Genomic DNA, 25,227 nt, shown 5'->3' on the forward strand with positions numbered 1-25,227 from the left:
CTGGTCATTTTAAGTAAAGAGGAGTTTAAATTGAACCTCGTCATTTAAAATTATGAGAAGCTCTAACTGAGGCTTATTTCGCACTAAAAATTGATCCTTGTATATCTAATCTGATTGCCTCGTCATATACAAAGTGACCAAAAAGTCACTCAAAAAAAAAATCTATTTAAGTTCAAAACCCTTCAGTGACTTTTTGGACACTCTGCATATATATATGCATATATGTGTGATATATTATATACATTATATATGTGTGTAATCTTCTATAACTTCAAAAAGCAAAAGCGGTGCATGCGTTTTTGTATGTCCAGCCAAAGCTTTTTTCGCTGGGCTTCTCCGGGGAAGGGGGCTTACTATGTCTTAGAACTTTTTATATACTGTGTAGCTTATAATATCTACGATTTGTGAACATGCGTCGTGTCTAGATTTATTTACATCGACTTTTACGTTGGTTGATTGGTTTTTGTTTTACGGCATATCAACTAGCCTTTTACAAAATTCTTGCTATTTCAGCTTCTCTCATGTTCGTTCAGCTTTTTCGTATAAAAGCGAAACTAATCTGAAGTAAAGGCATTGTTCCCGGGCTTTTGTGCAGGGAACGTCCAGAAAGCAATGAGGTTTGATCAATGCAGGGGGAAACCTCTTCTATCAGACAATTGCTATTCATTTGGACAATCCCCTTTCTATGGGGGAGCTGGTTTCTCCTTCCCCCCCCAACATCTTGGGGAAACAAAACCAAAAAAAAACTGCCTTGCAGCAAAAGTGTAGGATTTCATTCCCTCTGTGGCGTGATGTTTGACCTCATTAAATTCACACACCTGCCACGTAAGTTCTTCATCATTAAATTCAAAAGCTTTTCAGTTACTCTCCCGTCCTGGCCGAGTGGTTAGATGCCAGTTCTTTTTTCTCTTTCTTTTTCATCTTCGCGTCAAGGCTTCGGATTCCTACCATAACTTTTTCTTCCCTTCTTTTACACACCTCCAAACACACAGACAACGTGGGTTACCCCACCCCCTGGGTTACCCCCCACTAGTCTATATATATATATATATATATATATATATACATACACGTCTATAAAGGCAAAATGGGTGTGCGCATTTGTGTATGTCCACGAAAAGCTTTTTGCGTCTGGGTTTTTCGCATGGTTAGATTCCCGGAGAAGTTTTCTTATACTTCCTAGATCGTGATATCTACAATTCACAAACGGATATTGTCTATCTTTTTTTTTTGATCAAGTTAAAAAAAATTCCTTCAATTTTTAGTGTTTGTTTTGTCTTTTTTGTATAAATAAAGCGAACACAACGCCCAGCACCTGGCCTTCCAGCAGGGTAGTATTTGTTCTGTACTTGGTCCTTGGTCAATGTAGGGGAAACCCTTCATACTGAGGTAATTACTACTTATTTGGATTATGCCAGTGTGCCCCTTTTTTGGCCTAGCTCCATTTCTCCCATATTGAAAGGTTTAAAAGCAACGCCATTTCTGCAAGTCATCTTTTTCATTGGCTACGTTAAATTTGAACGTTTTACACTTCCGGTCACATCATCAGGTCTGCTTTCACTTCCGGTCACATCGTCAGGTCTGCTTTGACTTTGTTTTCCGCCTTTGTGCCACGGGTTCGAGCCTGCTTGCCTACTACCACATTTAAAAAATTTTTTTACACCTTCAAACACCTGGGCAACGCCGGGTACCCTCGCTAGTCATATATATATATATATATATATATACACATTATTCAGAATAATGAAATACAATAAATCTACTGGTTTGCAAATCCAGTGATTATCGGTCATACAAAATATTATTGGATGTAATATTTTATATAAGACTACCCCATCTAAATAAAATTGCTCAAATACTAGATAGAGCAAATAAATCATAATTTAGGAATTTAAAATTTGTGATTTGAAAAAGTTAAATTTCAAATATAGAAACTTTATTGTATGCAAGACAAAGAATACAGTAAAGTAAAATATATTTCCTTACTATACTGTTTTCTTTGTATTGCATACAATAAAATTTCTATATTTGAAATTTAACTTTTTCAAATCACAAATTTTAAATTCCTAAATTATGATTATATATATATATATATATATATATATATATATATAGATATTATATTTGTGTGTGTGTGTGTTGTGTGTGTGTATGTCATTGGAGGATGTCTAAAATAAAGTCAACTCTAGGGGAATTTCAAGGAACAAATTTCCTGATTGTTGGAATTTGAGAAAAATAAATAGATAGAAAAGAGGTTAGGTATAATTTAAAAGAAAAATAAAGAAAGTAAAATGTCTTCAAAAGAAGAAAAGAAATCCAAGGTTAAATGTCGATTTTTCCAATGTTGACCTTGTCTCCGGTGACAATAACTCATATTTATTCGTTCGTTTGAAATTTCCTGACCAAATATTTTCTGTAAATAATAATTTGAATAAAATGTGGCCACGTTTGGGCTTGTGTGAGTTTCAGCTTTCCGATAACCTCTTCAGATTTTGATTGTGGGCGAGAAGAGAGGAATGGCTTTTTTTTCTTTTCTTTTTTTTTATTTTTACACCAGTCTTGTTTTATTTTTAAGTTCAGAATTCATGTGAAAAGAAATCATCCTGTCTGGGAAACATTACCCTTTTCTTATTTAGCTTCTACAAAATATCAAAGCATATAATTAATATATATATATATATATATATATATATATATATATATATGAAAAAGTCATTTCAATAATTATCACTTTAGTTGTCTCACACAAATTTTCAATACAAATTCACGACCTGGGTATCACAAGTTCGAATCTAGTTTGTTCCACAAAACAATCACTTTCACTTAGGATGTTGGCAAACTTCACATGATCCCTCCCGTAATCCCTGATGTCTGTCTGGAAAGAATTCTGACTAGAAAAATATCTGGGAAACCAATGCCAATCATAGAGTCTTTGGATTCATACTCAATGATGATGACATAAATACTGGTTTGTCATTGGTATGAAATTGTTAGTTTGGTTGTGTTGTATCAATCATTTCTCTATGGTTACCTTTTTGTGAGAATATAACAGCTTTCATCATCAGCAATGCTTCCTTGTGATCTTAAGTTCCGAGATTCAACACCATACTTCTTTTTCTAAGGAACCCAACCAGGATCACTCGTTAATCGTAATCTGCTACACTGCAGCATTGATAAAAATATGGCTACCTCCATTGATATTGTAAAAATCAATTGTTCTTCTGACCTTGCTATGTAAACTATAGAATTTGCTGACACTATTGGCAACCAACAGAGTTTGAGATTCAGGCATCATTTTCAAAAAGACAAACGAATGGGTTGACACCATCATTCGTTTGCTGCTGATTATATATATATATTACCCGTATATAAGTTTACTAGCTGGGAGACCTGACGTTTCCGGGGATTAAAGAGGGACCAACAAATATTTCACACTTCCAATACTATTAATGTCATTCAAATCAGTAAAATTGATCATTTTTCAATTAAATCGATTGATTCCTTTTTGTAATTAGAACCGGCCATGGTGCATTTGAAGGAAGCTTCACATGCCTTCACAATGCATTGTAGTCTACATTGCACTGTAGAGAACTTACTGTTGATTTTGTGTGATTAGTTTTTATATAATGACTTTAGTTAAAGTTTAATATGCCAAAGTCAAATATCATGGTTCAATCTCGCTCTAAACAGAAACATTTCAAACGAGCCCCTGTCTTATTAAAGAACCTATTGTTGATTTTATACACCAGGTCCCTCTGCTTGATATGTTTGGATTATTGAGTGCTATTTTCAGTTTTTCGGCTGATATAACCTCCAATCTTCTGTGGGTGTAACTTATCAAACTTCTAATTCGCAATTGTAAATTTTTTAGTGTCACATGTACTGAGGATTGAACCTTAAACCTCCAAATCAGTGTAACTTACAAAGTACTTTATCCACTATGTCATAGATCTTTGTGGACAATTCTACCATGAACTTTGGAGCCTGAAACCTATTTTTGCTTTTAGATGTACAATCATATAAGATATATATATATATATATATATATATATATATATATATATATCTCAAGAAGTAAAAATTAAGTTTACAAACTAAAAGGTTCTGTAAAGTTAAAGTGAATACGAATACAAATATTTATATAGTAATCCCAACTAAATAAAAAAGCTCAATACAATTAAGATAGGAAGTAGAGCTTGTCATAAAAGAACACAAAACCTGTAAATTATAATTTACAAGAATTTATTGTTTGACAATTAAATAAATTCATGTAAAATGTAATTTACAGTGTTAAATTGTGTTTTTTGTTGCTCATATGTATTGGTAATTTATTTTCCATGACTTTCGTGTACGCTTTTATAGTTTATTGATGGCAGTTTGTATTTAATCGATACCAGCTTGGTAATCTAAGTGGAGAGGTCTTATTTTGAAAGAACAGACTTGCATCCCCATAAACGCAAAAAAAAAAATAAAATAAAAAATAAAAAAATAAAAAAATTAAAAAGAAAATAATAATAATAATACCCCTGACCATACTGACTAGCAGCAAAATTCCATCCCTTCACTTTGGAAGATCTATAGATTCCAGATGATTTTTTTTTACTCTGATAGCTTCTTTCTTTCTTTGGATTACTTGGTTGTGGAATTCCCTATTTGCCGTTTCCTTAAAATACCAATAATGCAGAAATTTAAACGCAACGTGACATCTTGCTGCTCAATTCCCCACTCCGGTTTCCTTCTATAAATCTGACAGTATGTCTTTTTTGGTGTGAAGAAAAGGTGTTTTTCTTTTTTGCATTTTTTAAAGCCAACTTTTCCAAACTTTAATCAATTTTATCCTAATATTTCAAGCATAGCTGGTTGAGGGTAAAAATAAATGGGTTCATACCTTTTGCAGGAGTATTAATGCTTAGTAGACAATAGTTTCTATGGAACATACATTCTATGAACTTGGCAATAATAATCTATATATTTATACTGTAGTACCTTTAAGTACGTGTGTCACGGTTTCCAAATTATTGTTGTACATGAAACTAAAATAAAAACTAGAATATATCCAGATAAACTAATAACCAGATATATTCTGACACTACATTAACCAGATTACTCAGATAAATACTTTTACTGGTTTAACAAAAGGGCTACAATAATATAGCGGGGTCTCCATGCTGAACGTTCACAGAATACCTAGCAGTAATATATTACATATTAAAAGATGCCGCTGTGCAATTTCCATAAGTCCCGCTTGTGAAGATAGTCTATAATATAAATCTCACCTGTCTGTTTAAATGTGTGTATGTATGTTTGTATATTTGCCTAAAACTTTCGACAGAGGCGACAGATTTTCACACGATAGATATAATTTTGAAGCTCGACCTTTCAGACGACAAATATAAAAGAATTGGCTAAAAACATTAATTATCTCATCTGGCACTTTTCTACAGGGAGGGGTCGCTTTTTTTGCCCTTATTTTCGAAAGTCATCCTGTCTTTTCGATTGACTAGCTTTAATTTAAACCTTCGTCATTTCCGGTTTGGCGATGGACGCAACAGCAAAGACGTCACGTTTTTTTAATTTTTTCTTCCTCCTTCATGATACGGGTTCGAGCCTGTCTGCCTACTGCCATTTTTTTTTTTTTTTTTTTTTTTTTTTGCTCAACACACACCTCCAAACACCCGGGCAACACCGGGCACCCAGGCTGCTAATAATAATAATAATAATAATAATAATAATAATAATAATAATAATAATAATAATAGGCAATGGCAACTATTTTAACACTGAAATGGTGTAAAGTTAATTAGCAAGTCTAAATGAGTATCGATAAATTTATTCCGGGCTTTTTCTTTGAGGTTGAAAATATCTTATTTAAATAACTATATAGATTAGTAAAATCAAAAACAAAGAAAAACTAATGAGTTCTCATGGTAAAAATTTTTTTTTCACGATCCACGACGAAAATAGATTTGTTTATCTGCAATTTATTTTTCAATGTCGACATACGTGTCTGCACTGAGTACTGTTGCCACGTCTGATCTAGTGCACCGACAACTTGCCTCTCCTAGGTGCACATAAAGAGTGTATCGTCTGCGAAGCTCAACTTTCGTTTCATATTGCTGCACTGTTGCATTGTTGTTTATTTTACAAGTTCTTCCACAGAATATGCTCTGATTGCACTTTTATTCTTCCTCAACAAAAATGCTGCTGATCTAATTGATTAGCAGCAAATTCCCACCCCACCACATCCATAGAACGCCTCTAAATGCTAGAAAATGTTCTACTCTAATAGTTTCTTTTGTTTGGATCGTTTGTGTTTGGAATTCTGGCCACCTGCTCTTAGTTTCCCTGACCATGCAGAAATTTAAATATAATGTAAACAAATACCTTTCAATCCAAGGATCCATTTCATTCTCTCCCTATAAAGATGATATGCACCAGAATCATGTTAGCACAGGTTCTTGCCAAATCGCCTCAATTAAGCAATGATGAGCCTGGCTAGTAACAGATGGGTGACCATTTTGGAATGCGGGGCACTGCATGTACAGTGCCAAATCGTGGAAATGTCTAGGTTGGTATCTGAGGGCACGTTTAATTCAGTGGGGGGAGATGCATCCCTGCATAAACTCACCTAGCAGGGAGGCGACACAAGGTGGTAGTCTGGTAGTCCAGGTAATGGTGTATCGGCAACCTACTGCAAGATACCTTCCTGAACCTACATGTCAAGCACGTATACCACAGCGAATGTCGACATCTGAAGTATGTGTGATGCAAAGGTGTGCCTCGTGGATCACCTAAAATACATTGCAGCTGGGGCTGGCTCAATTCTAATAAGCAAAATGTATACTCATATCAGAGTTCTGCCAACGACGATAAAGATGATCTTTATCATAATATCCACTTATATTTCAAGAGCAATATGCCTTGTTTTTGTATTTTATCTTTTCGAAAGTAATTATTTATGTTAATTTATAAATTTATCTATTTTAGTTTTTCTTTAAATTTTCTGGAGAGAGACTTGAAATTCAACAACAGGAAAGACATTTTTTTTTTTCACAACGTAATTTCACAACAGAAATATATTTGAATGAGAGATAGAAATAGAAATGCAAGTGAGTTTCTGTGAGAAAAAAAAATATAACTTAATTTTGAAATCCCCCCTGCCCCCCCCCCAACCAAGAAGAGGTATTTTTATCCAGCATACAATGGCCGGCGTTTTGGTACCCTTGTACTAATCATAGAAACTGTCTTAAGTCTGTCCGTTTTGCTTATTTTATTTTATTTGTAAAATATGATTTACAAATATTTATTTCATCTTCTAAAATTTATATCGATTACCGTATCCTTGGAAACACTTATAATTTAGAAGGTTGCTACTCGAGTATAAAGAACAAGTGATACGATAGTAGAATAAAAGAAAGTTTTTAAGTTTTTTTTATTTTGCAACAAAGAGCACAATGCCTAGATAAACAAAAATTAGCAAGACATTAATCTCTGAAGCAAGATAGCAGTGAATCTAGCGTTCAGTGTATATACTTCTCTGTATCAGAAAGTCAAGAAAATCATTTTTACTTTCATTTTCTTTCATCATGCTGTTTTTTTTTTTTAATCGGTCCAATTTTTATTTTTCGCCACATTCTTGGAAAATAGTATGTTCCAACGGTTTATGTTCTTTTTTGCAGCAGAAGGTCAGAGGAAGCTTTAAATAAATGGTTTCTTTTTCCTGACATCTTGATCGATATTTGTTGTATTATTGATAAGTGTTACAATACATACAAGGTTGGGACTCGAGTGAAAAGAACAATATATAATAAAGAATAGTTTTTGCAATACAATGGATGGATAGTCAGAGATTAGTAAAACATTACTGATCTCTGAAGCAAAAACATTGACATAAAAAAATAAGCACAATGTTTATATAGTACTTTGTTCAAACTCCTCAACTTTACATTCACAGGGAACATGAGCTGGAATAGATTCATCGAGGGCATTGCCGCGGCTGCTCTCTCTACCATGCTAGAAAGTTACTTACGCCTGAAAGTATCATATACCTCTACAAGGCCACTCTTCGCCCATGTATGAAGAACTGTTGTCACATTTGGGCTGGTGCATCTGCTATTAGTCTCGCTCCCGGACAGAGTCCAAAAGAGAGTCGCCAACCTTACAGGTCCCAAACTGTCAGCTAAGCTTCAGATTCTCTCCCACTGACAAAATGTTGCATCCCTCTGCCTGTTTTACAAGTATTTTAATGGTATATATTCCGACGAACTACAAACCCTTTAACCCCCCCCTCCCTCGACGCAAATAACCAGACAAACAGTAAAATCCCACCTCTACACAGATATCCTCAGATGCGAGAAAGCCTTCTACTTTAATAGTTTCTTCCTCAGAACTGCTAGACTCTGAAATTCCCTTCCGGGTTCCTGCATCTCCAACTGTATTGACATGCAGAGGTTCAAGTGTTATATAAGCAGACATCTTGCTGCTCAACTTCCTAAACAGTATCTCTGCAATTATGTACCAGATAGTAAAAGTTTCACTGAGCCTTGTTTGGGGTGAAAAAAAAGCATATATATATATATATATATATATATACAGGTGTCATATTTATTATGTCAATGTTCTTAATAGACATGGTAGATATTATTTATGACCATCTGCCATAGCTTTGTGACTAGAGCTGTGAACTCTCAACTAGATGTCTAGGTTTTATTCCCGACTTGAGAACTGTGCTCGTCTGGCATACCTAAATAACCGTGATACAGTGAACTAGTTTTTCTGTGAACAACATATATATTATAATAAAGTCATATTCTTGTCCATCTGTTTGTTTACATACGTCGTATGTGACACCATAGCAGATGACGTCACATTATTATATATATATATTCAGTATTTAATAAGCCATCCACATTTTCATGCTATTTTGGATGCTTTAAACTTGCCATCAGTTCTTCTTGGAATATTAAAGAAAAAAAAAAAGGTTTTGGTTAATCCTTTATTCTTTCAAGTGTTTAATTAATACTTCAGAACCTCTCTGAAATAAAAAGGTAGGAGAGAAGCATGCAATTTTATCCACAAGGATTTAAATGAACATACCAAAATTTAAACATTAGCCGATAACGAGTTCTTGGTACTTCTTTTTACCTTAATATTTAATTTTATGCATTTCATGTCTCTCCAGCTGAAGCACACATCTAAAACAGGCTTATATATATATATATATATATATATATATATATATATATATACTAGCTGTATGTACCCAGCGTTGCCAGATCGAAACTATGCCATATTATGACATAGTTTAGGTCAATTCAACCCTCTTTTAATAAGAGTGGTGCGAGAGAGAAGGAAAAATCTGAAAGAAAATATAAACTATTATTGGAACGACGTTTGCTTATTTAAAACTTTAAGCGATAAAACTTTAGAGTGCTCACATTTCCTCTAAAATGGGGAGGTGCTGAAGCTGAAACAAAACCTTGTAAATAATAAAGAAAGATAAATAGATATTTCTTAAAAAAAAAAAAAAAAAAAAAAAAGACACGATTTAACAATGCACTATGTATCTGAAATGACATCAGAAAGTGACTTGCATATTTTTTTTTTTTGAATAGCATTAAACCTAAGACTAATGAGAATTTGGTATCTGGATCTGAAACTATAGTATTGCGTTCATTAATTATACTATTGTACCATCTTTTAATGCTCAATTCAGTTAATTATATTTTTAGAGATCAATATGTAATAGATTCCAATGCTTAAGTCAGAGGATGGTTAGACTACTCTTTCATACCATCCTTCAAGGCAATTCTTCCATTTTTTAGAGTGGACTAGTGTAATATCCATTTTCTTGTACTGAGACCATTCTCACTAGCAGTGTGGCATATCACCTTTAAGAGAGGTGTTGACAGGGAAAAAGATCCACTAAATATTCAAAATTAGGAAGTAAATTACAAAGTATTAGAGGAAAGCAAGAAAACAAAAACAAAACGGTAAATTGTCATTAATTGTTTGACGAAGAACCTCACAGTAATGTTTGGTCGACCAATTTTTCTTAATAATAGATGTGCTGAATAGAAAAAAGGACTACGATGGTTTAAAAATAAAAGGCGAGAGAAAGAAAATGCAAAAAAGAGAAATAAATGATGATGGCCAGCAAGAGAGTTGACGCATCAATAAAATGCTTAAGCATATGCTTGAAGATTAGAATTGAGAATGGATCCTCTGTGAAAAGGATGTAAATTGCCCAAGGTGGAGTTTGATCTCGGATTGCTCTTTTTAATCCTGAGAGCATTATATACTAGTCTATTCACCTTAAAATAGGAAAGGTGCTAAATGAAAAGAGACATCCCATCTGAAAAAGAAACAAAAAAAAAAAAACTATCTTTCTATAACTATGCTTATTGCTTATTTCCATGCCCGATATATTAAATATTAAGCTAATTAACCCTAATTTAAATAGGGGAGGTACTGAAGACTGAAAGAAAATATAAACAGTCGATGTTGGCATTTGAACAAGGTTTACTCAGGTTGCTGAATTTTGAAGATGAGGATTGATAATTCGTATTATTTGGGTGGTTCGGACTACTGTTCACATCTTGGTTGATTGTTTTTTGTATTACGGCATATCAACCCTTTTCAGGTTATTTAATGCCAAATCCAGTTATTTTGAAGAAAAATATTTTTAATAGAATATATATTTTTTTTTCCAAAGCTGTTTCTATTTAACCCATAGTTGGGACCATAACAGGTACTACCAATCCGGGTCAGAGTGGACCTGGGAGCAATGACAATTAAAGGGTGACTCCACACTCCCCAAAGACAGCAATTTGCGGCCTCGCCATCGGATATTGTTTAAGGTCATATCCAGGACCGTTCTCATCTGGAGTGTGATTTTCCCAACGTTTTGGTTGATGTAACCTCCGATCATGTTCAGGTGCATCCTGTCGAACTCAGGAATCTGTAAATTTCCGAGTTCAAAGATTCTAGAGTTCACTAGCATATAAATGAAGAAGGTCAAATTGTATATCGACCTAAACGGTGCAAAAAACAACAACAACAACAACACTCAAGATGAGAACGATAATGCGGATAATCTAAATAATAGGTTTGCTCATTTCAAATTTGGAGTAATAAAATTTAACTGGCGTCTCCTTTAAAATGAAAAGGCACTGAAACCGAAAGGAAACTTTGAAAACCCATAAAAGATGAATTTTTTTTTTTTTTGAAGTAAAATACTCCAAGAGCGCAGCATAAGATGGCATCAAAATCTCTCTTGCATATTTAATTCTGAATGACATATTTTAGGCTAATTGCGTCCTCCTTAAGCAAGGGATTGAGGGAGGTGCTGGTAAGGAAAAGGGTCCCCCTGCAAATCAAAAGCTAATAGATAAACAGGCATTAAAAAACAAAAAATAAAACAAAGGAATATATATTTACCTGTCACAAGCTCAGTGAAAAGGAAGTTGGAAAGTGATGAAAAATAGCATTTTCCACTGGTAGAGTAATTATCCTGCTTTAAATGAGGTCGGCGAGAAGACTTTAAACGCGTTTAGTGAAGCTGTTATACAGTTTAACCCTGTCGGTTTATTAGTGGTATAATTACTATCTTTGTTTTTCTCCTTTGTCTTTCGCAACTTTTGTTTGACAACTTGTCCGTCAGAAAATGGGAGCAAACATATCACACCTGCAAAAAAGAATAAAAAAAGAAATAGGTAATACGAGACAGAGAATAGAGCCATAAACAGTTATCTTATATAAATTTATCAAGAAATATAATTTGTTCACTTTGATAAAGTTTCTGGGATTAAAAGAAACGAAATGTTTTGGGTTTGGGTGTGGTTTTTATCTATATATTGGAATCATGACGAACGAAAATATAATATACTGCTCCCTCAAAGGAGATAATGTCTGGATGGATTTTTTTTTTATAAAGGGGTTACAACAGATGAAGACCAGGAGGCCACTCGAGGATAACAGTTAATGTATGTAGTGTAATCATTGAGACAGTTGCATAATAATCATTTGTAGAAGTAATTTGGTATAATCGGATTATTTATGAGAATGTAGAAAACTTGTTTACATTGGGCTTTAAGACAATGATATGGTAGTCAGTTTGAAAACAGACGAGCAGAACAGAGTTCCACAGGCAGATAGTTCAAAAATCCCTGTTTAAGTTTAGGCAGCGATAGAGAGTTGGGGAATTAATTGATAGTGATTTTGGAAAGACGAGTGTTTTTTGTGAAAGATTGGCGAGTGGGGGGGGGGGAAGAACTATAAATTGAAGCTCAGTCGAACATTTGCCATGAAAATAGTGATAGAGCAGAGACAGACTCACCACGTCTCTTCTATGTGAAAGATGTTGCAAAGAAAAGAAAGGGCATCGTCTACTAGATTGCAATGTCTGTTTTGAACCATGTCAAGGCAGAATAGGTGCTTCGAGCACCTCCTGCCCAGATGTGGCAGCAGTACTTCATCCTAGGACGTACTTGGCTCTTATACAAGTACAGAATTGCATCAGCAGTGAAATATCTACTGGAGCAGTAGAATGATCCAACCGTTTTTTTTGTTTTTTTTTTCCAGCGAGCTTGGCAACAAATGGTATGACAAAAGAACATGTACAACACTGCTTTGGAGGATCATCTCCAAAAAGATACTATACGAGGCTCCTCTAAATAAAGGAGGTAATGCATTGGAAGGTGGTAGAACAGATACTACTTCGTTGAATTAAGCACGGAAATGTAGTACATATTAGTCATACATATAATAAACAGAAGATAGATTAACAAAAGTGATAGTATAGTTTCGGCTTCAGACAGACATCTACTGAATCTTTATTAGAAATAGATTCCAGTATTCCCACATTAGTTGCAAAACTAAATCATTCTAGGCCATTTAATTTTCATGTAGAAAGACTCAAATAATGTAATCCTGTTATTGCTATTTGTATGTAGAATCTAGGTGTAAAAGTTAAAGTAAAGTTTTATTAGATTCGTGTTTAACTAATTTTATAGTTTTAAATGGAATGGATGGCCTGAACCACCTCGAAACAGCACATTCCTTTTAATAAAAAAAAAAAAAAAAAAATGAAAAGAAATTGAGACCTGTGTATGCGAGTATTGTTTTTTTTTTCTAAACAGTTAATTTCTTGTAAAAAAAGTAAATAAATAAATAAATAAATAATTAAAATAGAAAAAATACTCGAGCCGGGATCGAAACAAAAACCAAAAAAACAGTGGCACAAGTACGAAAACCATCAGATCAGCTTGCCATGATCTTTAACAAGTGCTTTCAAACCTACTTATTTTTAACATAAGGAAGCTGTCATGTAAACGAGTCCTGCATGCACAGTTGTGAAACAGTTAACAGATAAAAATCTGATAACCCCACCCAAGTACCAATCCTGACCCCTCAGCAGCCAGTTTTTTTTCGGATGAAAACTGATTGAAAAATTTTCTGCGTATCTGAATACCCTAATATACCAAATTTCACATCTGTAAATCAAAAATTCGTCGAGTATATGAGTTGAAAATTGTCATCTCACTCGCATTCAGTTTATATATATATATATATATATATATATATATATATATATATGATACTTCAGGATAATTTTTTTTTACTTAACAATCAGTTGGTATGGAAACCTGTGATCATAATATTTACAAAATATTACTGGCCGTAATATTCTATAAGTTATCCCATCTAAATAAGTAGTGCTCGATATGCAAGATAGAGCAAATAAATTAAATTGTGATTCAATGAATTTAAAAAAAAAACTCTCATTGAAATGAAATGAAGTGGTTGAGGACTTCTGATTAATTATTTTGACTTTCCATGTCTCACTGACTTTTACTTTCCATGTCTCACTGACTTTTACAAATAGGGTACATACCTTTATAAATATTTGCTAATGTTTTCTCTCCTCTGATGAAAGACATCGAAACCCTATAGGTTAAGGAGATTAATTTTTCAAAAGTATTATTTGTCTTGCTTAGAATAATAAAAATCTTTGATATGAAACTGAACCACCTCATCTCAATAAGAGTTTTTTGGAATTCATTGAATCATAATTTAATATATATATATATATATATATATATATATATATATGTCTTGGAAGTTTTTAACCTTTAAAACTATACAAAAAAAATATTTTTACTATTCGTTAGAAAACTATTTAGTTAGTAAGTCATTCAATCACTGCATCAACTTGCTCTCTCGAATTCACTATAGTACCAGTAATAATTTATTTTTTAAGGGAACATCAGTTGTTTGCCATGAAACACTGTTTCAGGGAGATTATATATATATATATATATATATATATATATATATATATATATATATATATATATATATATATATATATATATATAAAGAGAGAGAGAGAGAGAGAGAGAGAGAGAGAGAAAAATAAATAAAAAGTAAGGAAACATAAGTGATGCAAAACTTTCATTGAATTTATTCACTAGCATAATACGCTTTTTGCAATGTGTATTCTGATTATATACTGTATAATGTGTGTGTGAGTGTGTGAAAAGAGAGAAAGATGTGTATTAATATAATATACGAGGCCTGCATTTTTTCTTTAACTGGTTGGTCATGTGCAGCTAAGCATATGTAATTCATTTGTGCACCAATCACACGCTCCTATTGTGCGCATTAGTTACATGTAAGTAAAGGTTAATAATCCTATTCTTATGTATGTATTTGAAAGCCCAAATAAAAGCGTTTCTAACCATTTTGATGAGTAAATTTGTTGGCTTTTCTCTCTCTCTCTCTCATTGGTAACATATGTCAAATGTCTCTCTTGAATTAAAAAGAGAAAAAAGAGAGAGAAGAGAAAAGGAAAATGAAAAGGAAAGTGAAAAGGAAAGAGAAAAGGAAAGAGAGAAAAAAAGAGTTAATTTTAGGACAATAAAATGGACAGGGAAACTATAATGGATAAAAAAAAAATTCTTTTTTTTTTTTTTTTTTTGAAAATAACAAAAGGATTGTGTTTGAAGTTGAAAAATGTTGATTAATCTATTAAAAACGATTTTTAGGTGTGTACAGGCAGATAACTCTACAAAAAAGCGTACTCTCTGTTTGTCTGTTATGCTTACGTTGGAAATAACACTTTTACATAGACTTACATCTACACGTCTAGCTAACTGCTTCCCACTTTGGATCAGTTTACCATTAAAAAACCTGCATAAAAAACAGGTTCGTTACTCAAATATATGGCAATAAATTAATATCTATATTATATTTTTCATAGTCTGTCTGTACATTTCACTTTTTCTCGGAAACTATTGAAACGATCTAGCTGAAATGTTGTATATACTTTTGGTATGTTAAGGTGCAGCGAACTAAACATTTTAGTATCCGTTCGATGATGCACAGTTACGGATTAATAATGATTAGTATTTCATGCAAAAATGAGCACAAATTTTATAATCCACCATCAATTTGGCATTAAACACTCATTCTGAATTAACAGACTAGGACTTTTAATGGGCTAAAAAGTCATTGATATTATATTTCTTTGTTTGTCCGTCTGTACAACTTTTCCTCGGAAACTATTGGGCCAATCTGACTGAAATTTTGTATGGACCTTTTATAATATGCAGCGAACTATTATGGTACCCATCCCATTCCTAGTCTGAGATTATAAGGATTACTAACAACAATACCACATTTACACTAAAAGTTTGGCACAAAGCACTTATTTTAAGTCAATGAGCTATAGCTTCTGCCAATTTCGGTGTTTATGCGCTTATGTCATGTGCTATTTTTAAAAAAATTGTATTGTCAAATTAAATTCGAGATTTTCAATATCTTTTTAAAAAAATTAAATTGGTAGGTGAAAGTACAGAATAGTTACAAAACTCTCTCTTCGCATCATGTTAAGAATGGCTTTCTAAATAACATTATTTTAGCACGGTAACATGTGTGTACAAGTATCAGAGTTTCTAAGAAATTAAAATTCTAGTATAGTAATCATAAAATAAACTAGATTTAACAATTTACTGCAATTCCACAGTTTGTGGGGTTGGTTTTATAAGAATACACACTGCTAACGAACGGTGATACTATGTAACTGCAGTAAAATATTAAAGTTAAGTATATATTTTTTATAGGTACAGCTCTATTCATTGGGATATAAGGTACTTGTTTTATTAAAGATCTGCTGTCTCAATTTAGAGAGCTACATTAATAGTGAAGGATAATAAAGTGCACTAGCTTTAACATTTTACTGCAGTTTCATGATATCACCGATCGTAAGTGTGTGCGTACCTTTTATGATACCAACCCCAGATATCCTTTATTTGCATTAAATGTTTAAAACTAAGCGTAATTTAATATTAATATATTTTATTTTAATCTAAATCAAGAAAATGTTTGCAAAGCAAGTCAAGTCACTTTCAGCTAGCGATATCAATCACTATATCTACATTTCTACAACTGTGGCTTGAATAGTATTACATATTTGGTGATATTTCCTTGTGCTTATAATGGACTGTTGCAATTTATTTGTATTATTTGGATTCTTCGGACTACTGTTTTCATCTTGAGTGCTATTTTCACAACGTTTTAGTCGATGTAATCTCCAACAAAATACACCTGAACAAGGTCGAACTCGGGAATGTTTCTGGCGAAGTTGAAAATTCAGACAGAATTTCGAACGGAACTTTATTCAGTGGCATGCAGAGAACTTTTTCAGGGCAAGTGAAAAAAACAAAACACCAGCAAAATATAGTAATGGTGGGGAAATACATTCCTCTGAAAAGGGCACTTTTAAAAACAGGAGTAAAAGGGGCAGGTACTTGGAGACGCATAACACCCTCTTACGCACGTTCCTGTATTTATTTACTTCACACCCAGATTCCAGAGTTCGACAAGATACACCTGAAGAAGGTTGGAGGTTGCATCGACTTAAAACGTTGTGAAAATGACACTCAAGTTGAGAACAGTAAAACAATACGAGTAATACAACCTTCATTTCAAAAATTCAAAAACGGATTGCAATTTATTTATTTTTCATTTTCCCCCTCTCTTTATTATCGTCAATTATACTGATAACAGAGGAAGAGAGACGGAATTAAGAGTGATAGAAACTGAATCAAACAAGATATAAGAGTAGTGGTTGATGGGCAGAAATCAGAGGCCCACAGTATTAATGCTGGAGTCCCCCAGGGGTCATTCCTGGGCCCAACTCTCTTCCTGATCTACATCAATGATCTCCCTAAACACATACTTAAATCATTCGTTGACATCTATGCTGATGACATGACCATCTATGGCAACACATCAAAGGCCGTAAATGACAAAGTTCTCTCTAATTCTCTCTCCTCTCATCTTGAGCACGTGGTACAATGGGGGAAGAGGTGGCTGGTCACTTTTAATGCATCCAAAACCAAGCTTCTATCTTTACATCATCAACGCTCTGATACCCATCTGGCATCAATTGAAATGGATGGCTCTCGTCTTGAGGAGGCTCCATGTTTTGTCAAGCTTCTGGGTTTGACCTTTACTCCTGATCTGAAATGGAACATGTACATCAAATCTGTTGCCAGGGACGCTGGGAAAATGGCGGGATCCTTCTACCGCTCCAGAAGATATCTGACTACTGATGCAATTCTCTATCTGTATAAAAGCCAAGTACGTCCAAGGATGGAGTACTGCTAACACATCTGGGCAGGAGCTGCTAAAAACAGCCTATCCTGCCTTGACAGAGTACAAAATAGACTTTGTGGTTTAATAGGGGATGCCCTTTTTTCTTCCCTGCAACCTCTCTCTCACAGAAGAGACGTTGTGAGCCTGTCTTTGTTTTATCGTTATTTCCATGGCAGGTGCTCGTCTGAGCTCCAATCACTCGTCCCCCCTCGCCAATCTTTCACGAGAAACACCTGTCTGGCTGAAACTACTGTCAATAATTTTCCCCACACTTTATCTGTGCCTAAATCCAAACGCAGATTCCATGAGCAAAGCTTCTTTCTTAGAACTGCACGCCAGTGGAACTTTCTGCCGCTTGCCTGTTTCCCACCTGACTACAACTTGGATGTCTTCAAGTCCAACATAAACAAACTCCTGACAAATCGCCCCCTTAAGTAAGACACTCTATCAAAACCCCTAATACTAATGATTACTACAATACTATCTCATTGATTACTGTACACGCAATAACCCTTATCCCTGAGTGGCCTTGGGCCCTTCATAAGTGGTGACCCCCATGTAAAAAAAAAAAAAAAAAAAAGATATGGACATTAGGCAATAGATCGAAAGAGGAGAACAGTAACCAGAAACTTATTATATTACTTAATATTTCAAGTTTAAATAATAACTAGCAGGCTGCCCAGCTTTGCGCGGCCGTAATATATGCTTAAATATAATAGTATAATTGATGCAGATTACGTATTTATTATAGAGACAATTCTCTATCGATTATTATATTGAACCTAATACATGGTAGAGATCAAAACTAAAAAAAAATATATATATGTATGATTTGGGTGCCACCAGACCGAATCGAAACCAAAACAGAACTCTTCACCCTTATTCCTTAGCTTCTGAGCCATACCCATACGTTTTATATATATATATATATATATATATATATATATATATATATATATATATATATATATATTTAATTATTTTTTCACTATAATAATTAAATACCTACAGACACTAGTGTTTCATCCTTTCGGGATTCTTCAGTGCAGGGTGTCACGATTATTACCAGTCGAACGATTCGAACCCCGCGACACGAGACATCTCTGGCTCGATTAGCGGAGGCCGTATCCATTCGGCTACTATTAACCGTATGAAATAGCGTTGAATTTTAAACATTTTAATTTAAATGTTCATTACGTCAGACAGACAGTGATCAAATCGTTATACGATGATCTACGCATAAGAGCTAAATTGACCGACTTTTTAATTCAACGGAAAGTGCTCAACGATAAGAAACGAATTTCTTAAAGGGGCTGTCATAATTATTTTTTACAGGGTGAGCCAAAAGTAGGTAGACAGTAAAAAAAAAAAGAAGGTTATTTAGAGATCACGTATACGTACAACTATATGTAATAAGGCAAATATATTAATGAAAACTAGCGGGACCCGTGGAAATCCCACAGGGAACTCATTCATATGTAATAAATTGATGTTGGCATTCTGTACATGATCAGTGTAAATGGAAACGCTCCGATATTGCAGTTTTTCTGTTAAAACTGTAAAAGTATTTATCTAAGCTGGCAGGGACGCGTAGCTTGGTCGTAAAGTACGCTTAAATATATTTGAATTCTTGCAGATTTCATATATATTATTATTGAATAAAATGTTCTATCGGTTTTTATATATTATAAAGTTGCGATTTCAAAAATTAAAAAAAAATGTATCCATATGACTTGGGTGCATCAGCTATAATCGGAACTGAAACCAAAACTTATGAAGAATTCTTGGTAAAATTATTTATTACAAGAAATGGAAGTCCATAACAATTAAACGAATCTCGGATGTAAGCGACACACAAAATATCTAACACACTATCCTATTAATATATACATTAAATGCTATTTATCAACGCAAGTGCTCAAACTGTTTTCTCTCTTGATTTACACAGCTTTGAAGTCTACCTCTTATGCTTCAACAAACATTTTCTACTTTTGGCTCACCTTATATATAAATATCATTTTTAGAGGTGGGGGGGAAACTTTATTATAGCTGTTAAAAAGGGAAGATCAAGTTTGTTGTTTTTTGTTTTTTTTTTTGTATCCATGGTAAACTTGGATGTCTTCAAGTCCAACGTTAACAAATTCCTAATGAACCTCCGCCTTAAGTAAACACTTCATCAAATCTCCACACTAAGTACTGCACTTGCAATAACTCTTATCCCTGAGTGGCTTCCGGGCCTTGATAAGTGGTGACCACCGTGTAAAAAAAAAAAAAAAAAAAAAAATTCAATGGAGGTTTAAAAATAAAAAATTACATGACGGGGGGGGGGGTAAAGTTGGTTTATGTAATTTTTTTTTAACCTCCATTGAATGTTTCCCTTCAGTCTTTTTTTTTTTTTTTTTACCATGGATGCAAAAAAAAAAAAAAAAAAAAAAAAAAAAAAAAAAACTCGGTCTTCCCTTTTTAACAGCTACAATATATATATTTCACCTGTCATCCTATTTTTAAAAAGATGAAATCGTCCGATGGAAGATGCAAGAAAGCAAGCAATGTTCAGACTTTCAGAATTATATAGATTACTAATCACAAAATAATTCATAATGTGTCCTTAATTTTCTGTACCTTCATGTGGCCCCTATTTTATTTATTTATTTTCTTTTTCGTATTTTGGCCTGAAGATTTCTGAAAATATGTCATCTCGTTCTCCAAAGGGGGTCATATGCCCCTCGTTGAGAATGTTTGCTTTAAACATTTGCCCTGAAAAGAAGTTATAAAAAGTTTATTTAGAAATGTTTTCTTTCTCAAGCGAGGCCTTAATCATGCTTATCTAATTATAGTAGAGATCCATTTAGCATGTGCTGAAGCAATTTAATTGAAGCATAAGGGTATGTGATTAAAATTCTAAAGTTATTAACTCAAACACAGAAACGGTTAATTATATCAAGGAAGGGTTGAGAAAAATTTTAAACTAACACATTCCAATTCACAGTCATCTAATATATAAAGTAAAGCCAATCTCTGTACGATTTATCATTTCTTTGTCATCGATAGCTTTTGTCCTACAAAATCAATATTTGGTTCCGTTTTTTTTTGTTTAGTATTACTGTCACTTGATGTGTTTCTTTTTTTATTAAACATGCATAGAGTTAATGTGACTTCATATCCCCTTGCTAAAGAAACTGCTATATTGTTATGGTGGACTTTTATATGAGGTTTGTGCCTCAAGTAAAAATACATTTTAATCTTAAAATAAATATCATTTATGTAGGAACATGCGAGAAAATAGGCATGTGTATTTGTAACTTATTTGGTGATTAACAGACAAAGACACACGTATATACTAGCAGACTTCCTGGCATTTCCCGGTCGTAAAATATGCATACATATTATAATTCAATGCAGATTTCTCATCTATTATTAGCCTGGGTGCCCAGCGTTGCCCGGGTGTTTGGAGGTGTGTGTTGGGCAAAAAAATAAATAAAATAAAAAATAAAAAGTGGTAGTAAGCAGGCAGGCAAAGGGGGAAAAGAATGTAGAAAAAAAAAACGTGACGTCTTTGCTGCAGCGTCCATCGCCAAACTGGAAGTGACGAAGGTTTAAATTAAGGCTAGTCCATCGAAAAGAGGGGGGGGGGCTTTTAAAATTATCGGTGAAAAAAGCGACCCCCTCCTTATAAAAAAATTCCCAGTTGAGGGTGAAGAAATAGGTTTGTAATTACTGTACATATAGATTCGAAAAATTTGTCAAAAAACAAATATATAACAAATAAATGTTATCAAACGCAAGATAAGTTACTTTTCTACCTAACTGGATATGTTTTTAGTGTTTTATAATCGGGAATTTAGAAAATTGGTAATTGTATTGGAATTGGGAAAAATATTGGATTTGAAAAAATAAAAATTGAATAAAATAGCAATTTTTAATGATTCTTCAAAATTTGAACATTTAGTATATCGGGGTTTATTTTTTTGTCTTGATAGGTTCTAATTTTAAGATATTTATTTTTGTAATACAGTAGAACCCTGGGATTTGGTGGTCCTACAATAAGGGGTTTTCAGGTTACGATGTGGAATATATTTTGCCGGCCCTGGTTACGGTATTTGCCCCGCCTTACGGTGTTATTTATAATGTTATTTGATAATGTACATGTGTATAATATACTGTAGTGTATTTTGCTATTAATTTTAAATGCCATATCCCCAGGGTTTTACCATATTATATATATATATATATATATATATATATATATATATATAATGCATATGTGTGTTCCTCGAAATCTCATTTTGTTTTAATGCTTTTTACAGATTTAATTACAGATAGACTGTTTCCAGCGTCACCACTTTAGAAAATAAGGACCTTAACAAAACTGTTTAGGTTGAGCATCACATAAGCAAACGGGAGCGTCATAAAGACAAACAAAATCCACAAGAATGATTTTAACAGAGATTCAATAAGCGTGCCTCACTGTGATATTACTATCTCACATGCAGCATAAGAAATTTCAGTTTCTTAGCTTTAGTTTACCTCTTGAAATGACAACAAAATTGTCTTTTGGTTTCGTCGTTTTGTTTTACGGCATATCAACAGTTTGCGGATTATTTAATGCTGAATCCAGTAATTAAAAAAAAAAAAAAAAAAAAGTTTTTCCTACTTCAAATTATTTATCTTCAAATTGTTAATTTTCATGTTCTGTTTGATTTTTTTTTTTTTTTTTTTTTTTTTTTTTTTGTATAAAGGACTCGTGGTGTAATGGTTAGAGTACTTGGAAAAATCAATTGTAAAAAGTGATATTCTGCTAAAGGTTGAAGGTTCAATTCTCAGCGTGGGCGACAGAGAAATACAATTGCGAATTACTTAGGACCTCTATACAGTCATGGCTGACGGAACAAGAGCACGCTACCGCCGTGAAGTAAATAAAAGGTTCTGTTTGAAATTCCTGAGTTTGACAGAAACATTCCCAAGTTTGACAAGATACACCTAAAGGCCTGAAGAAGGTCGGAGGTTGCATTGACCGAAACGTCGTGTAAATAACACTCAAGATGAGAACAGTAATCTGATGAATACGAATAATATGAATAAACAATCCTCATCCTAAGAATTTAGAAAGAAAAAAAAACGTTAAATTTTGTCGCGTTTTAAGTCAGAAGTATCTTTAGACAGAAAGGTACAGAAAGAGAAGAACCGGTGTAACGCATGCAATCACAGACTATGGAATTGATGATGTTCCGTTTGATCAGATACATTTATTCAATGACACATCAAACAAGAAACGCATTATTTCCCCCCAAACCCCCTCAATTATAAATAAAATATAAACAGGCAACTTGTGTTCAAACAATCATATACAATGTATCGCTTACTCTACTAGGTATCGTTTTACGTGTAGACACACCAGCATAAAATCATTGAAGTTAAGTGACGTTGAGTCTGGCCAATACAAGATGGGTGACCATTTGGGAATACCAGACGCGGGTTTGTATTACTGTACACATAGATTCGAAAAAGTTGTCAAAAAAACAAATATATAACAAATAAATGTTATCAAAGGCAAGATAAGTTACTTTTCTACCAAACTGGATGTATTTTTCGTGTTTTTATTCAATGTAACATGTTTATTCAGCTCGAAAAGCATACAGTGTTTACCGATGTATTGGAAAATTCAAAATGGCGCCCGACACTCTCTTTAACACGGTAAGTTCAGGAAAAGATATTATAAATAATAAACTAGACAAAATACTGTTAGAAATTCGCTCATTATATGTTACCGTGACATAAGTTGACATATATTCGGTGTTTTTTAAATAGTATTTTATCTAGTTTATTATTTATAACACGTTTTCCCAAACTTACCATGTTAAAGAGAGTGTCGGGCGCCATTTTGAATTTTCCAATACATCGGTAAACACTGCATGTTTTTCGAGCTGAATAAACATGTTACATTGAATAAAAACAAAAAAATGTATCCAGTTTGGTAGAAAAGTAACTTATCTTCCCTTTGATAACATTTATTTGTTATATATTTGTTTTTTGACAACTTTTTCGAATCTATGTGTACAGTAATACAAACCCCCAGACGCTGTGTCTGAGAGGACTGAGGCACCTCCTGCAAACAACTGAAAAATCTAACATTAAAATCATCTTGCCGGAATGGGATACACAGGAGACTGGGGGTCGCTTGTGAATGAGAGATTCCCTAAAAAGTACTGGAAAGTAGAGCATGGGAGAATATTACAAAAGAAGTTGAAGCAGAGACAGGCAGATACTTGGTGATGCCAAAACCAACTCCTGTATTGTATGCACGAAAGACAATGAAGAGAGAGAGAGAGAGAGAGAGAGAGAGAGAGAGTCCTACTCTGCGTGTTTCTTCCTTAGTTCGAATGTTACACACTTAAAAATGCCAAACTGCTTGAAAAAAAAAAAAAGAAAAAAAAGCCAAATGCACGAAATTTGGCTTTAAATAGGCCAAATCTGGCAAACCTTGAACAATGGGAGTGACCTTCCTTTGATGTAGCTTCGTTTTCGAATATCATAATATATGATCATTGCTGTAATAGCGTGAGAAAGGAACTCATAGTAACTTAGATGCAGAGGTTCTTTACTGAAGAAGTTCAGAAAATATATAAAAAAGGGAACATTAAAAAATAACAGGACAAAAAACAACATTGTCTGCCAAGAGGTGTAATATGTATAACGCGATAGAATAGGTATAACGCGATAGAATATGTAAAAATGGTAAATGTTAAAATAAAAAAAAAAAGCAGAAGGAAAGAAAATTAAATGTAAAAATTATGAGAATATATGAAAGTAACAAAATACAAAGTTTGAACAAAAAATGAACTATGAACTTAAATATTACAAAAATTATTTTTTAAAAATTAGATGCCAATAAAATAAATTCATGTATATAAAAAAAAATGAGTTGGTTTGTAAAATAACCATGAATCCCACCACACGAAACCTTTGGTTGATAAAAGGAAAAAAAATATATATATATATTTGAACATTTTTCAGGCTGAGGATCTGTTTATAATTAAGGAGTAGGAAAGGGAAAACAGTTCAGCATACATTGCCATAAAAATACGGCATGAACTTTAAGAGAGTTTGTTAATTTTGTTAAGCTAGGCTAGAAAGTGTTAAAATCTATGCCCTCCTAATCATCGTCTCAGGCACACTGTCCCATACCTCAGTTTTCTTATGCTGGAAATTTAAAACTAATGCTTAGAGATATAGGTCACATTTTCCCTTTTTTTTTTAACCTAATTTCTTTCTTTGCTTTAAAAAATAAAAAAAAAATTTAGCCTCTCTCTGACCTTTCTTTTTATCTATTGTTTTATTTTATTTTGTTTTATTTTTAAGTATCATTAAGTTTCAAAATGTGCAGAGGGGTACTATGCCACTACCGGCTGGTGTCCCAACACATTTATTTATTTATTTATTTTTAATTCTATTTTTGGAGTCCAGAGTACAAAAGAATTTTTTTTTTCTTTCGATGAGTGTAAAAAGGGAACTTTCATTTTGAAGGTTAAAGCTGCAAACAGAATTCGTCAGTCTCTATCCTTTGTG

General features: G+C 33.3%; 1 protein-coding gene across 3 annotated transcripts in view; it reads right to left on the bottom strand.

Moving 5' to 3' along the window:
* The window catches only part of LOC145296011 (uncharacterized), a 476,859-nt gene that overhangs the window by 244,548 nt on the left and 207,084 nt on the right, over positions 1–25,227 (bottom strand). For all 3 annotated transcript variants that reach the window (XM_080142030.1, XM_080142027.1, XM_080142028.1), the window contains exon 2: positions 11,440–11,686. The gene's annotated coding sequence lies outside the window, so the exon portion shown is untranslated. The remainder of the gene's footprint in view (positions 1–11,439; positions 11,687–25,227) is intronic.

This window comes from Euprymna scolopes, chromosome 16 (genome assembly GCF_053919585.1).
Source record: "Euprymna scolopes isolate OS-2025 chromosome 16, ASM5391958v1, whole genome shotgun sequence".
In the NCBI taxonomy this organism is placed as follows: domain Eukaryota; kingdom Metazoa; phylum Mollusca; class Cephalopoda; order Sepiida; family Sepiolidae; genus Euprymna; species Euprymna scolopes.